This window comes from Ovis canadensis, chromosome 2 (genome assembly GCF_042477335.2).
Source record: "Ovis canadensis isolate MfBH-ARS-UI-01 breed Bighorn chromosome 2, ARS-UI_OviCan_v2, whole genome shotgun sequence".
NCBI classification, from domain to species: Eukaryota; Metazoa; Chordata; class Mammalia; order Artiodactyla; family Bovidae; genus Ovis; species Ovis canadensis.
The window spans coordinates 53,426,275-53,439,162 of NC_091246.1; the positions used below are offsets into that span (position 1 = coordinate 53,426,275).

At 42.1% G+C, this 12,888-nt stretch overlaps 1 protein-coding gene across 5 annotated transcripts in view; it reads right to left on the reverse strand.

Moving 5' to 3' along the window:
* The window catches only part of RUSC2 (RUN and SH3 domain containing 2), a 63,307-nt gene that overhangs the window by 30,569 nt on the left and 19,850 nt on the right, over window positions 1–12,888 (reverse strand). Inside the window, exon 1 of one of the 5 annotated variants that reach the window (XM_069576195.1) lies at window positions 5,916–6,280. The exons of 2 other annotated variants lie outside the window; for them this stretch is intronic. The gene's annotated coding sequence lies outside the window, so the exon portion shown is untranslated. Of the gene's footprint in view, window positions 1–5,915; window positions 6,281–12,888 lie in introns of those variants that run through there. 2 more of the 5 variants (XM_069576190.1, XM_069576186.1) reach the window with 2 other exon arrangements.

The window sequence follows — 12,888 nt, forward strand, 5'->3', positions numbered from 1 at the left end:
GTGGTCACATCTTGTATGTTGACAGATTTTATGTGGTTTGCACAAGCATTTCTACTGTGGTCAGAATGGCAAGCCTTGGACCACTAGAAAGGCAAGGGATAGCTAAACCCAAGTTAGGCTGAGACCCTTGAAGCAAGCTCATGTGATCCAGGGTTGATGGTTCCTCCAAACTTTTGAAGAAAAATATCTCCAACTTAAGTCGACAGGATTCTCAAAATTAAGGAGTATGCAAAAATTAATTTGCATCAAAGATCACAAATATACATGGAAACAAGATACTATGAATGAATAAAAGAAAACAACAAATAATAGATTTAAACTGCAAGAACTTCAAATATTAAGAACATCTGAGACAGAACACAAATCAGCTATGGGTAAAATGCTTTAAATCAAGGATAAATTCTCACAGATAAGCAGTTAGTAAGAGATTATTAGAAAGATCCAGGGGAGGTGAAAATAAAACATATCTGAAAATAATCATTGACTGCTGAGCATTCTTATGCCTGGACCAGGCTATGTTATAGGGACTTGCCAGGTGAAAAAAAGGATATGGAGGCTCAGGGGAGATAAACATCTTGCTGTAGATCTGAATGGCAGCCTATTCAAAACACTATGTGAAAATGCTCTATAAATTATAAACATTTTACAGAAATGTAATGCATTGTTGTTACTCTTTAAAAATATCAGCATCCATTGAAGATTTTACCTGAATTATTAATAGTTGTTTACTGTGATGGTTGAAAAATGATGATTTTCTTTCTGTTATTCCTCCTACATTTATTAGCTGGCATTCCAATACGAGAAAGATTTCCTGTTTCCTTCCTATTTATTTTTTTGGTATCTGTATAGATTCTTGGCTTTTTAAAAAACATTCAGTGGGTCATAATCTCTTGCTGGGTATTATTGATTTTGATGGTCATTATCTCAGATTTGGCACTATTTGGCTTTTTTTTGTGTGAAGATTTTTATTGTTGTATACAAACTTTTTAAACTTAATCATTAAAAAAAATTTTTTTAATTATTTAGCTGCCTCAGGTCTTAGTTGTGGCATGTGGGCTTAGTTGGCCCGCAGCATGTGGAACCTTATTTTCTTGACCAGGAATCACACTTGCATCTCCTGCATTGGAAGGTAGATTCTTAACCATTGGACCACCAGGGAAGTCCCCAAATTAACTATTTATTTTTGGAATAATTTTTAGAAAAGTAACAAAGATAGTTAGGAGTGTATCCCTATGTCTTTTCAACCAGCACCCCCTAATGTCACCATCTTATATAGTCATGGTGCATTTGCCAAAACAAGGAAACCAACACTAAGTACAGTATTACTATCTGAAGTTGCAGATTGTGAGGATTTTGCCAGTTGTCCCACTAACGTTCTTTTTTTTTCTATTTGGCTTTAAAAAAACTATATATATATACACATATATAAAAACTATATATATATACACATATAAAACCTATATATATATACACACATATACACACATATATATACACACACACATACATGTATATACACATGTATATAACTTTTATAAAATGTAAATTGTTTTAAAACAAAATAAAGCCCTCCTTCTCCCTTTCAAAAGATAGGTAGATATATACTGGAAGCTATAGATAAACAGTTTTGGACAGTGTTTTAAGTATAGTTTAGCAAATAAAAAGATCTGTATTTCCCATAATCAATACGTCGAGTAGTTTTGGAAACTATCAGGCAGGTAACTTTCAGTGAAAGTAGTACTGAAAAACAGATAAGACAATGTGATCCGAATACATTTCTGTCCCTAGCCTTTCCCAATCGCTCTGCTTACTTTTCACCTCAGGACACTTTTCTTTGGACATTAGCAAGAAGTACTTGCCTGTGTTGACCTAGTCAGGTATCCTCTACACCAGAAACCATCTATGTTAGGCAACTCCTTTTGGCCATGTTTTTGCCTCAGACTGCATGAGTGATTCCAATAGGAAAGGTCAGAAGTGCCCAAATCATACTGAATAAAAATAAACAACGATTTACCATATACTCTTTTCTCAGAGGGAGAAGCATCCCAAGGCCATGAATTAACATCATCTCAAGAGTCAATCAATCAATCAAATAAGTCATAAGTATCCACTGTACACACTTCTGCTGTGTACAAAGCACTGCGCTGGGTGTTTAGGGGTAAGAGCTCAACTTGAGGGGCTCATAATTTTGTTAAAATCATTGCCAACATGCCTATGTGGAGGGCTAGGGAAGCAAGAGAGATGTTTCAGGATGTAAGATAAGGGTCAGAGCAGTGGGTTCAAACTTTTTAGGGCCCAATACATTGAACAACTCTGGTTGAAGCAGGGAGGGCCTAAAGCCCCATACACTCCACCTCCCTCTCTCCACTTCAGAGGGGCCCCCCAAAGGCACTTCCAGGGGACCCTAGGGCTCAGATGAAAAAATTCTGAAAATCTCTGGGCAAAGGCAAGACTGAGTATGGTTGGTCGGGATCGGGGAAATGGGGAGTGAAACAAAAACTGAGAGAGATCATCTTTTTTACTTCATGACTCTCAAATCATATATGCTTGGGAAATGATGTCAATTAACTGCATCAGCAGCAGACTTACTTCACAGTACAGAAAATAACTTTCTAAGTCGTTGGGAGCCAGCGTGAGGAACTCCGCCCATGGCAAAGGTCATGAGGAAGGAAGCTTGGCATACACAAAGGCGTGATCAAGCCACAGGAAACCCCCTGTTCCCGAGAATCTACCCCCAAAACCAGAGTACTTTACGGGGGGCTCTCCCCCATAACCATTTCTCTCAGAGAAGGAGTTAACTTGCAGCTCCAGTTAATAAAAATTCCTGGGCGTGACAAGAGTGTTTCAACTTAAGAACTCTGAAGGTTCTCTGGCCTGCCTGATCAGGCTCATCTGGCCGCATGTGATTGTTTACAGCCTCCCAACTGTGAGAGGCACGGGATGTTTTAAAACTTTCTAAATACAGACTCTTTTGAGAAGTTAGAAGATCATTAGTATAGTATTAGTGGGTCGATTAGGAACTATATTGGTGAAGGGTTTTTTCATTTGTCATGCCAATAATTATTGCTAATTCCCTGCCCTGGGTGTGACAAGGATGTCTCAGGTCAAACCTCTCTGCTGACAGACTAGCTCGTGTTACAACCTCTCAACCATAAACAGCACAGTTTGGAGTACTAGCATAGGGCTTTTTTCATTGATGAGTCAATGACTGCCATCAGGCCTCCATATCCTTAGGCACCTGGGAATATATTAATCAATGTATTTGGAATATAGAAAAGGAAATATAGTAGTTTTTGATGTTAGCAATACTAGACTTTTGAGTTAATGAATCTTCTCGTTTGTTATAGATCACTGTACTTTGTTATAAATCACTATAAATCACTATGCTATGTAAAAATGTAACTTTATCACTATCTTAAGACAAAATAGATCTTAAGGGAAACATTGGTGAAGGGTTTACATTTGTTGAGCCAATGTTTGCTGCTAAATCTCCATATTCCTGCCCTTATAATGAATATAACTAGCATATAGGAGAAATAAGTATTAACCTTTAAGATTAATCATGTTAAACCTTAGGTTAAGTAAATTCCTTTCTTGATTGTAACTCACTACACCCTCACCCTATAGGAATGCAACTTTATTTGGAGGGTGGCGCCTGATTTAAGAAAAAATCACCCCTGGAAAAATAAGTTTTCTGGTTAACTGACCGGTATCAGAAAGGGCCATAAAATGTCAGCAGACCTCATGGCTAGAAGATGATGAAACTCATAAGACCTTTGTATAATTTTATATGAAGCACCTGATTGTGACAAGGGTCAGGTCTGCTGACCCCCACGTGACTCTGTATTCATCCCTATGTATAACAAAAAGGTATATAAACAAACCTGAAAAATAAAGAAATCGGATCAGTTTCTGGAAAGACTGATTCCCCCGTGTCATTTCTTTCTCGCTCCCCGTTTTCCTGGCTGTATTCCCATCTGAAATGTGGGTACTCACCAAGCCTGCTAATTCTGCCTGGGCTTCTGAGATCGGACCGGGGAGGCCTCAGTGCCTCCTCTCCTTTGGGAGAATGGAAAGACGCCTGTGGCCTTCGTAGGTGGTGATTAGTATTCCATGTAAACCAGTTATTTAGCCTCTTTTCTCCATTAATTCTCCTACTACACAATCTGTTTCTAACCTCCCTCTATATCTGTAATTAAATAAGTTTTTTCCAGGACACCAACTCCGTCCCCACCTTCGAATTACCCTGGATCCACCGAGGCTGGACCCCGGCACTAAGTGAATTCAGAAAAATCAGTTTGTGTAATTACTCCCATGCCTACTAAGGTTCTATGTCTTTATAGGCCATGAGATTTGATGCACACTGAATTTCCTCTAAGACAAGTACTTCTCACTGAAATGTGTGAGAGATGCTGAAAGAATTCGGAGATTTAAGAATTGGTGATAATAGTGATGCCTGCAGTCTCTGGGCTGAGTTGCAAGGAGAGGATAAACAGGCTGTTAGCTGCCTGAGAGCACCAGGCTGTGACATCAGGAGTCCGATTCCACAAATGGAACAGCAGCCAATGCCCAGAAGCACATCTGTCTTCCCTCCAGGTTGCGTGTAGCTGCTCCGAGCTGAGGAGGCCACTGTTCTGAACTGGCATTAAGTTATTTTGGACTCCAAGTGAGGCCAGCCAGTGTGCTGGGTGTGTGCTGGAAGAGGCCTAGCCTGAAAGGCTGTCCCAGACACACCCAGCTGCTTCCTTATCAGGCCTCCCTAATGTACAGTCTTCTTTCGAAGCACAGAACTTGCTTTGTGTTTGGCTTCTCAAATATGTTACAGAAAGGTTCAGCTAAAAGTCTACCCCCCCAAAATCAAATAGATTCTAGAAGAGGCCTGACTCTGAAGTACAACAGAATGGGCTCTTTCCTAGGACTACCTGGTGTGGGTTTATCTCCTTTCCCCCAAGTATTATTATTGTTCAGTTGCTAAGTCATGTCTGACTCTTTGTGACCTCATGGACTGCAGGATGCCAGGCTTCCCTGTCCTTCACTATCTCCCAAAATTTGCTTATGTCCATTGAGTTAGTGTTGCTATCTAACCATCTCATCCTCTGCAGCCCTCTTTTCCTTTTGTCTTCAATCATTCCCAGCATTAGGGTCTTCTCCAATGAGTTGGCTCTTCGCATCAGGTGGCCAAAAGTCTATCTCCTCCCTTATGATCTGGAAATATGTAGGCACCTTTAGTGGTACCAAAAATCACAGACAGAATATGTTGGGGTGAAACCCGCAACAAGCTCCAAGCCTTTTACATCTCAGGCTCAGTTATGAGGAAAGTGCAGCACTAGGAATTATACCCAAGAAAAGAATAATCTAGAAGCCACTGATCCTCATGGAGCTGTAAAGGGTCTCTCCTTTATTCCATAGAAATACCATGATAATCAACTCAGCTTTGTTCCAGTTTCTCCTTCTGCTCAAATGGGATTACACCTAGAAAAATATTCTCTTCCAGTAATCCAGCCAGCAGGTGCATGCCCTTCTCCATTAGATCAATCATTTGATTCCCTTCTTAGCTCAACTCTTAGCACCTGTTTGGAGGCAGGAGGCTAAATCAGATAACTTCTTAAGGTACCTTTCAACTCTAATTATAAATTAAGCTAAATTAAAACCTTGGGCCCAAGGGAAGGTCCCTATGCAGTGTGCTAATAAACGCCTTCCCTCTCAACATAAATATATGGATATACACACACAGAGAAAGACACACAAAGAAACACACACACACACACACACCCCTATACTTCCAAGTGCCTGGCTTCTAACTGCCACAGTTAGAAGTCTCTAAGGACTGAGAACTTACTGTAAATCTGCCTCTTTTGAGGATGTAGGTTAGGGAGAGAGGGGAGGACTACAGAGAATTAGGAGTCAATTCCTACCTTGACAGGTTGAGTTCTTCAGATGGAGGGGGTGGAGGATGCAGCAGTGGATAAACAGACAGAGAGAGAGCCTCCTAACACTTGGTGCAGGAGAGCAGCAAGGAGCAGGAAACCACCAGGACAGAGACAGTGAACCAGGGGTGAGTGTTCAAAGGTCCAGCGTGGGCCGCTCTACTTGGAGGATAGCTCTCAAGTATATATTTGCAGAAGCAAGTTAGCTGGGACAAAAAGGCCCTATGCTGCTCCACTGTTCAGTGTGGTCGACCCTTTGCTCTTCCTTTGGCTGCTCCTTTTGGCTTCTAGCCTCTAGGAAGCAAAGCCAGAATGTTTTCTGCTTCCCCTCCCCCAAGGCAGTGGACTGAGTCGTGCGGGGCGGGTAAGCTGCTATCCAATCAAACTCTTGAAAGCTGTAAATAAAAGGCCACATATGCACAGTGAAGTAGGCTATGAGAAGAATCTAGATTGAATTACCACAAGCCAGTTGTGGAGCCAGGGTGGGGGAGGCAGGAGAAAGAGGAGAGAGACGCCTAGCTGCCCTTCAAGGAAATATTTAAATTCAAGCACACTCCACCCTCAGCAGGACTGCTAGAAACCATCAAAGCCTTGCTTCCCAGGAAACTGTGTTCCAGTCTCACCCCAGTCTCAGCAGAGGGATCATAGTCCCTGAGACACCTCAGTCAAGTCAAAAGCCTTTTCCCAGATGTGACTTACTTTCCAATAGACTTGAAATGACAGTCTCCAAGTCCAGCTCCCAATGCTTGGTAAAAGCAGGCAGCAGTGAAGACCATTCCTGCGTACCCAACACTGTATTTGCTTTGGTTATAAGACTAAAGTGAGAGCAAACTGACATTTACTTTAAAACCTTTTAAAGCAGGTGGCAAGAATCTTGCCTGGGCCCAGAATATTCAGGAGACTAGGTTCTGTAATGATTCAGAGCATGGATTTTGGCATTGACAGGTTTGGATTCAAATTGGACACTCTTCCTGCCAGCTGTGGGCTTCGGGAAGTTATTCAACTTCACTAAACTTCAGCTTCCTCATTTGCAAAACTGTCATGATATTTTCCCTCAAGGGCTTGAGGGAGAATTGAGTAAGATATTACACGTAAGTGCCTGACACAAGGTGAGCGCACAGGCATGGTTACTATTTATTAGAGCTTTGTCAGATGACCAGTGGAGTCCTTACCTCTCTCTTTCCTTTCCCAATTTCCCAGAAAACCTAAAGGCTCCAGATCTAGGGAACTGGCAGGACAAAACCTCTTCAAAAGAGCCAAAGGAACTGAAAAGAGTCATTTTTTTTTCCCTCCCCTGCACTAGGACTGAATTAGTAAGCCTGTGCCCATTACACTCTAGACTCACCGGCCACCCCTAGGAACCTAAGGCTCTCCCAAACCAAAGATACTAATTCATCTCTAGTGTTACCTGTTGTGGGGCATGTTCCCAGACTGATGGTGCTTCTCCAGGGGCCCCAGATCAGATTCCAGTAGATGTAGGAAAGAAACAGTCTGATCCCAAGTTGGCAGGATAGGTCCGGCCAGGCTGTTGTCTGCCCATCACAGCTGCCTGTGAGGCCTATGGGTTAATAATAGCAACTCTGATGCCAATGGATTAAGACAGCACTGTAGGAGGTGTTTATTTTTACACTCTGGCGTCAGTATCAAGTTCTACTGGTTACTGCCCAAATCTAGGGCAGCTTCCTGCTACAAGAGTGGCCTCAGTCTTCTCCAGGATGCTGAGTTGCATTCTGGAGGAAATGAGCCTTGTTGAAAACAGTTTAGTACTAACAGGGACAGGGAAGGGGAAAAGGAACAAACAGAGCTGTCATAGGTCCAGCTGTCTGGTCCCAAATCTCTGGTACCAGGTGGACCTCAATTGAGAGCTGTTGTTCACAGCATCCTCCTGAGTCAGGAAGGCCCTGGACAAGGGACCTAATATGTTATTTACATTGTTTTGGAAGGGTGGGTGTATGTGTGCATGCACACTCGTGTGCACGCGTGCGTGCACACACACACACACACACACCCTGGTTGCACTGAAATGATCTGAATAAAATTAAGGAAAGACTGTTACTTAACTAAGCAGAAGCTCCGCCTCATCAGTCACAAGTCCCAGATTAGTGCTATGAGTGCTGACCTTGTGCAAAAAAAGAAAAACCCCACCTGGGAAGGTTTTATAGGATATTTCAAAGAAAGGATGGTTAGGCTGGTCATTATTTGATTTGCACAGCATTTTCAGCAGGTATATTGAATCCCTTGAAAAATCATTTGGCTAGAGCTTCTTTCCTAGAAATGACACAATGGGATAGAAATACCAAGAAACCAGCTCTCATCCGGCCAGGAGTCAGTGCCTAGAAAAATCTTTTGTGAAAGCCTCCTTCTCCCCCAAGGCATAGAGGTGGAGTTCCAGGGACCTTATACTTTGAACACAGAACCTGGGACTCTGTGGATATCCCCGAAAGGCAGTCCTAACACAGATTTCATCTAGTCCCATCTGGCAGACAGGGAGGTGAGGAGGCTGGCAGCTGGACAGCTGATGTAAATAGATGGGTCTGGGCTACTGAAGGGTCATGTGCACAGCAGACTGCTGTGGAATGACAAAAATGTACCACGCACCAGGTAGGAATGCTGAAGTGCAAAGAAAGCAGTAGCCAAGCGCACAATAACAGTGACTCCATCATCTTCCTGCCTAAGGCTGACTCATAGCCATCGTCAGAGACACAACATAGCAACATCTTGAGGAGTAGGAAGGTAGGCTGGTGAACCACCCATTCAGTACATTTTTTCTCCTGCCATTCAAGGCTTATCTACCTGGTCATCAGAACAACAATGCAGCCTCAGAATCAACCAGATTTGATGACTCAAGATATGTGGTTTGATCTCAGCTCCATCTGGAAGCTACTCATGCCTAGGATAGTGGCAGGATGCCCGGATAGGAACACTGCTTTCATTCTTGGCTTTTTCTTTGACTTGCTGGGTCATCTTGGGGCAGGGTACCTGTCCTCTCCAACTTCTAGGTTTACCATTTAGAGAAGAAGCTAATTGTATCCACCTTTTGGTGAGATGGTAAGAAAATATTTGAACAATCAAATAATAAGTAGTAAGAATACAACTTGAGATTATCATATAAGTAAAGTAAGTCAGAAAGAGAAAGGCAAATATATGATATCACTTATATTGGGAATCTAAAATATGACACACACAAACCTACCTATGAACAGAAACAGAATCACATGTGTAGAGAACAGATCGGTGGTTGCCAAGGGGGTAAGGGGGAGGAGGAATGGAGTAGAATTTCGGGGTTAGTAGATGTAAGCTTTTATATATAGAATGCATAAACAACAAGGTCCTCCTATATAGCACAAAGAACTATACTTGATATCCTATGATAACCCATAATGGAAAAGAATATTTAAAAAAGAATATACATATATATGGGCTTCCCTGGTAGCTCAGCTGGTAAAGAATCTGCCTGTAATGCAGGAGACCCTGCTTCGATTCCTGAGTCAGGAAGATCTCCTGGAGAAGGGATAGGCTACCCATTTCAGTATTCTTATGCTTCCCTGGTGGTTCAGATAGTAAAGAATCCACCTCCAGTGTGGGAGACCTGAGTTCGATCCCAGGGTTGGGGAGATTCCCTGGAGGAGGGCATGACAACCCACTCCAGTATTCTTGCCTGGAGAATCCCCATGGACAGAGGAGCCTGGCAGGCCCATGGGGTCGCAAAGAGTCGAACACGACTGAGTGACTAAGCACAGCACAGCACAGCACAGCATACTGTATATAAACACATATGCATATAAACTGAATCGCTTTGTTAAAGAGCAGAAATTAAAACATTGTAAATCAATTATACTTCAATAAAAGATAAGTAGCAAGAAATATAAATGCTATAAATTCTTTGGACCAAAGTATTTTAAAACTATGACTGTCACTCATGCATATAATAGAGAGGCCTGGTCTTGTGTATTTTTCTTCTTCTAGGTCACAAAGGCCATGTTGGGAAGTGAACCTGGCTTGTACTTGGAGGTACAGTTCTTTTCTTTCAGGGATATAATCCCCACCACTGGCTTGAGGAACAGTTGAAACAGTCAGGAATCTGCTTACCTAGATACAAGCTATTAATTTCCACTAATGTGTAATAGAGAAAGTAGAAAAATGCAAACAGAAAGAAACGCCTCTACTCACCCACTTGCTCCATCTAAAGCCCTGATAAAGCAGTGTCAATGAAAGGATATATTCCACTGCTCTGTTAGAACAAAGGCAATAGTGTATTCTAAACCCAATACAAGGCTTCACTCTTTCTGGCCCAGCAATCATTAGTTTGCCAGGTCCCCAGCACTTTTGGAAAGTAGAAATAGAAATTTATTTGTCATTGATGCTGATACCTTTTTTTTCTGCAAGTGCCTACCCTAGGGCTCAAAACAGATTTTCCTGCATCCTCCAGCTTCTGGTGAGCTTTCAGGAAACCCTCCTTTCAGCAAACACTGTCTGTAAAGGCCCAGACAGTTACTCCTTAGGCTTTGTGGCTGTAAAGTTCTGCCATATACTCCCTTCTTCCTTTTTTAAAAAAACAATTCTTTAAAAATGTAAAAACCATTCTTAGTGTAAATGTAAAAACCATATAAAGTTATTCTGGCATGGACCATAATTTGCTGATTTCTATTCTGGACTTTAAAGGCCTCTCTATTCAAAGTCTGTTTCTCAAAATTCTGACTCTGCTGGGCCTGCCTAGGGATCCTCTTTCCTCTTCCCACATGGTTGTTGCATATATTTCAGAGGCAGCTCCCCTGTAAGGAGCCACTGAGGAATGTGAAAGAAGAATTCTGAGTTTATTTGTATTGGAGCTGACAGACTGGCTAATTCCCTTCATATAAAGTGCTTCAAAAACATCTGTGGAATTTAGCTTATTGCATTACCATTCTGGAGTGAGGACTGAGCCATACACAGCCCCTATCTTTCTGTTCCTAGTTAATAACACTATCCCATGCCTCTACCAGGCCTTTTTCCTTTCTTCTCCTGTTCCTCAGGTTCCAAACCCACACTTGAACTGACCTGGGTCTCAAGCCTTCTCTCTCACCTACCCCTCCCATTTCTATATGTGGTATGGTTGTAGATAGCAAGGGAATTATCAACAGTCAGATCAGTTTTGATATAGTAAATATGGATGAAAGGCATGAGGAGAGAGGTGAGCTTATTTTGAGCAAAGACATAGAGCTGTAAATCTAGGCTCTATTACTAACAGCTAAAATAGCTTTGTAAACAAGGCTTAAACTACTATAAAAGCAACCTAAGGACAATGTGTAAAGAGTCAGGAATTACCAGAGTTATGCTGGAGAAGGGATAGGCTACCCAATTCAGTATTCTTGGGTTTCCCTTGTGGCTCAGCTGGTAAAGAATCTGCCTGCAGTGTGGAAAACTGGGGTTCGATCCCTGGGTTGAGAAGATCCCCTGGAGAAGGGACAGGCTACCCACTCCAGTATTCTGGCCTAGAGAATTCCTCAGACTGTATAGTCTACGGGGTTGCAAAGAGTTGGACATGACTGAGCGACTTGCACTTTCACTAGCTTACCACACAGCATGGACTGGAAGGGGATGACTTGTAGCTAAAGAAGAATACTTACATTGACAGTAGCCATTACTTATTATCTTTGTGATATTTATTATCTCACCTGATGTGAAGAGCTGACTCATTGGAAAGGACCCTGGTGTTGGGAAAGATTGAGGGCATGAGGAGAAGGGATGAGATGGTTGGATGGCATCACTGACTCTATGGACATGAGTTTGAGCAAACTCCGGGGATAGTGAAGGACAGGGAAGCCTGGCATGCTACAGTTCATGGGGTGGCAAAGAGTTAGACACAACTTAGCAACTAAACAACAACAATAATAATCCACCAAGCTACTGCTGTGCTAGATGTTTGCCTAATACTTCATTTGAGAGAAAAAGCAAAAGGTACAGGGCAAATACTTGTCTAAGGCAAATCCTAATTCAGTGAAAAGCTATTCGTTATTTTGAAAGATTCAAGTTACATTCAAAATTCTAAAATGCCTCGTATCAGCTTGAGGAAATTATGGAAATAAGAACAATTAATATAAGAATATTCTTGAAAGTTGTGCCTGTCTATTTCATGTATAATTTAGAAATATAATGGTCACACCTGAAAAAGGCAGATTTTCTTAAATTTTTGTTTGTCATAAATTAGCAGGCCCCTAAGTTCACAAGTAGACATAAAACTGATGGTTACCTTTATAAGAGTTAAGAATAAAAGAAATACATAAAAAACACAGGACTATATGGCAAGGAAGTATATTATAACTGTTTATATACATTTTCTCTCCTCCTTGATTGCATGTTAAGGACAAAGACGGTCTTATTCATCTTTGCAGTCATGTAACCTATCCTGGATGGCATCACTGACTTGATGGACGTGAGTTTGAGTGAACTCCGGGAGTTGGTGATGGACAGGGAGGCCTGGTGTGCTGCGATTCATGGGGTCGCAGGGAGTCGGACACGACTGAGCGACTGAACTGAACCGAACCTAGCCTAGAGTCTGGCACATGGTTTAAAATGTTCACTGAACTGAACTAAAGAGGAACTGAATCTTTACCAAACTAAATTGGGAAAATTTCTTTTTCCAGAGCAGAATTTGGTTCATTACAATTGTGGATGTACTTATACTCACTAAGTTCTACTCCTCCCTAGTGGGATGCGGGGTGCTGAGAGGACAAAGCTGGTACAGTGGCTGGCCTTGGAATGTGCAGGGCGAGTATCCCCAGGTACGGCTCCTCTCCCTGCACCCCAACCCTTCACTGCTAGTAGGAGCTGCAGCATGAAAACCAAAATAGCACATTCCAGCCAGAACGCCCAACAGATGTCCTCTCTGTCTCTTGTCATCCGTCCCCGTTGAACCTCTCCAGTCTTCAGCTCTGTTCTGTGAGCTGCTGAGACTCTAGGAAAGAATGCAGGATGTGCCTCA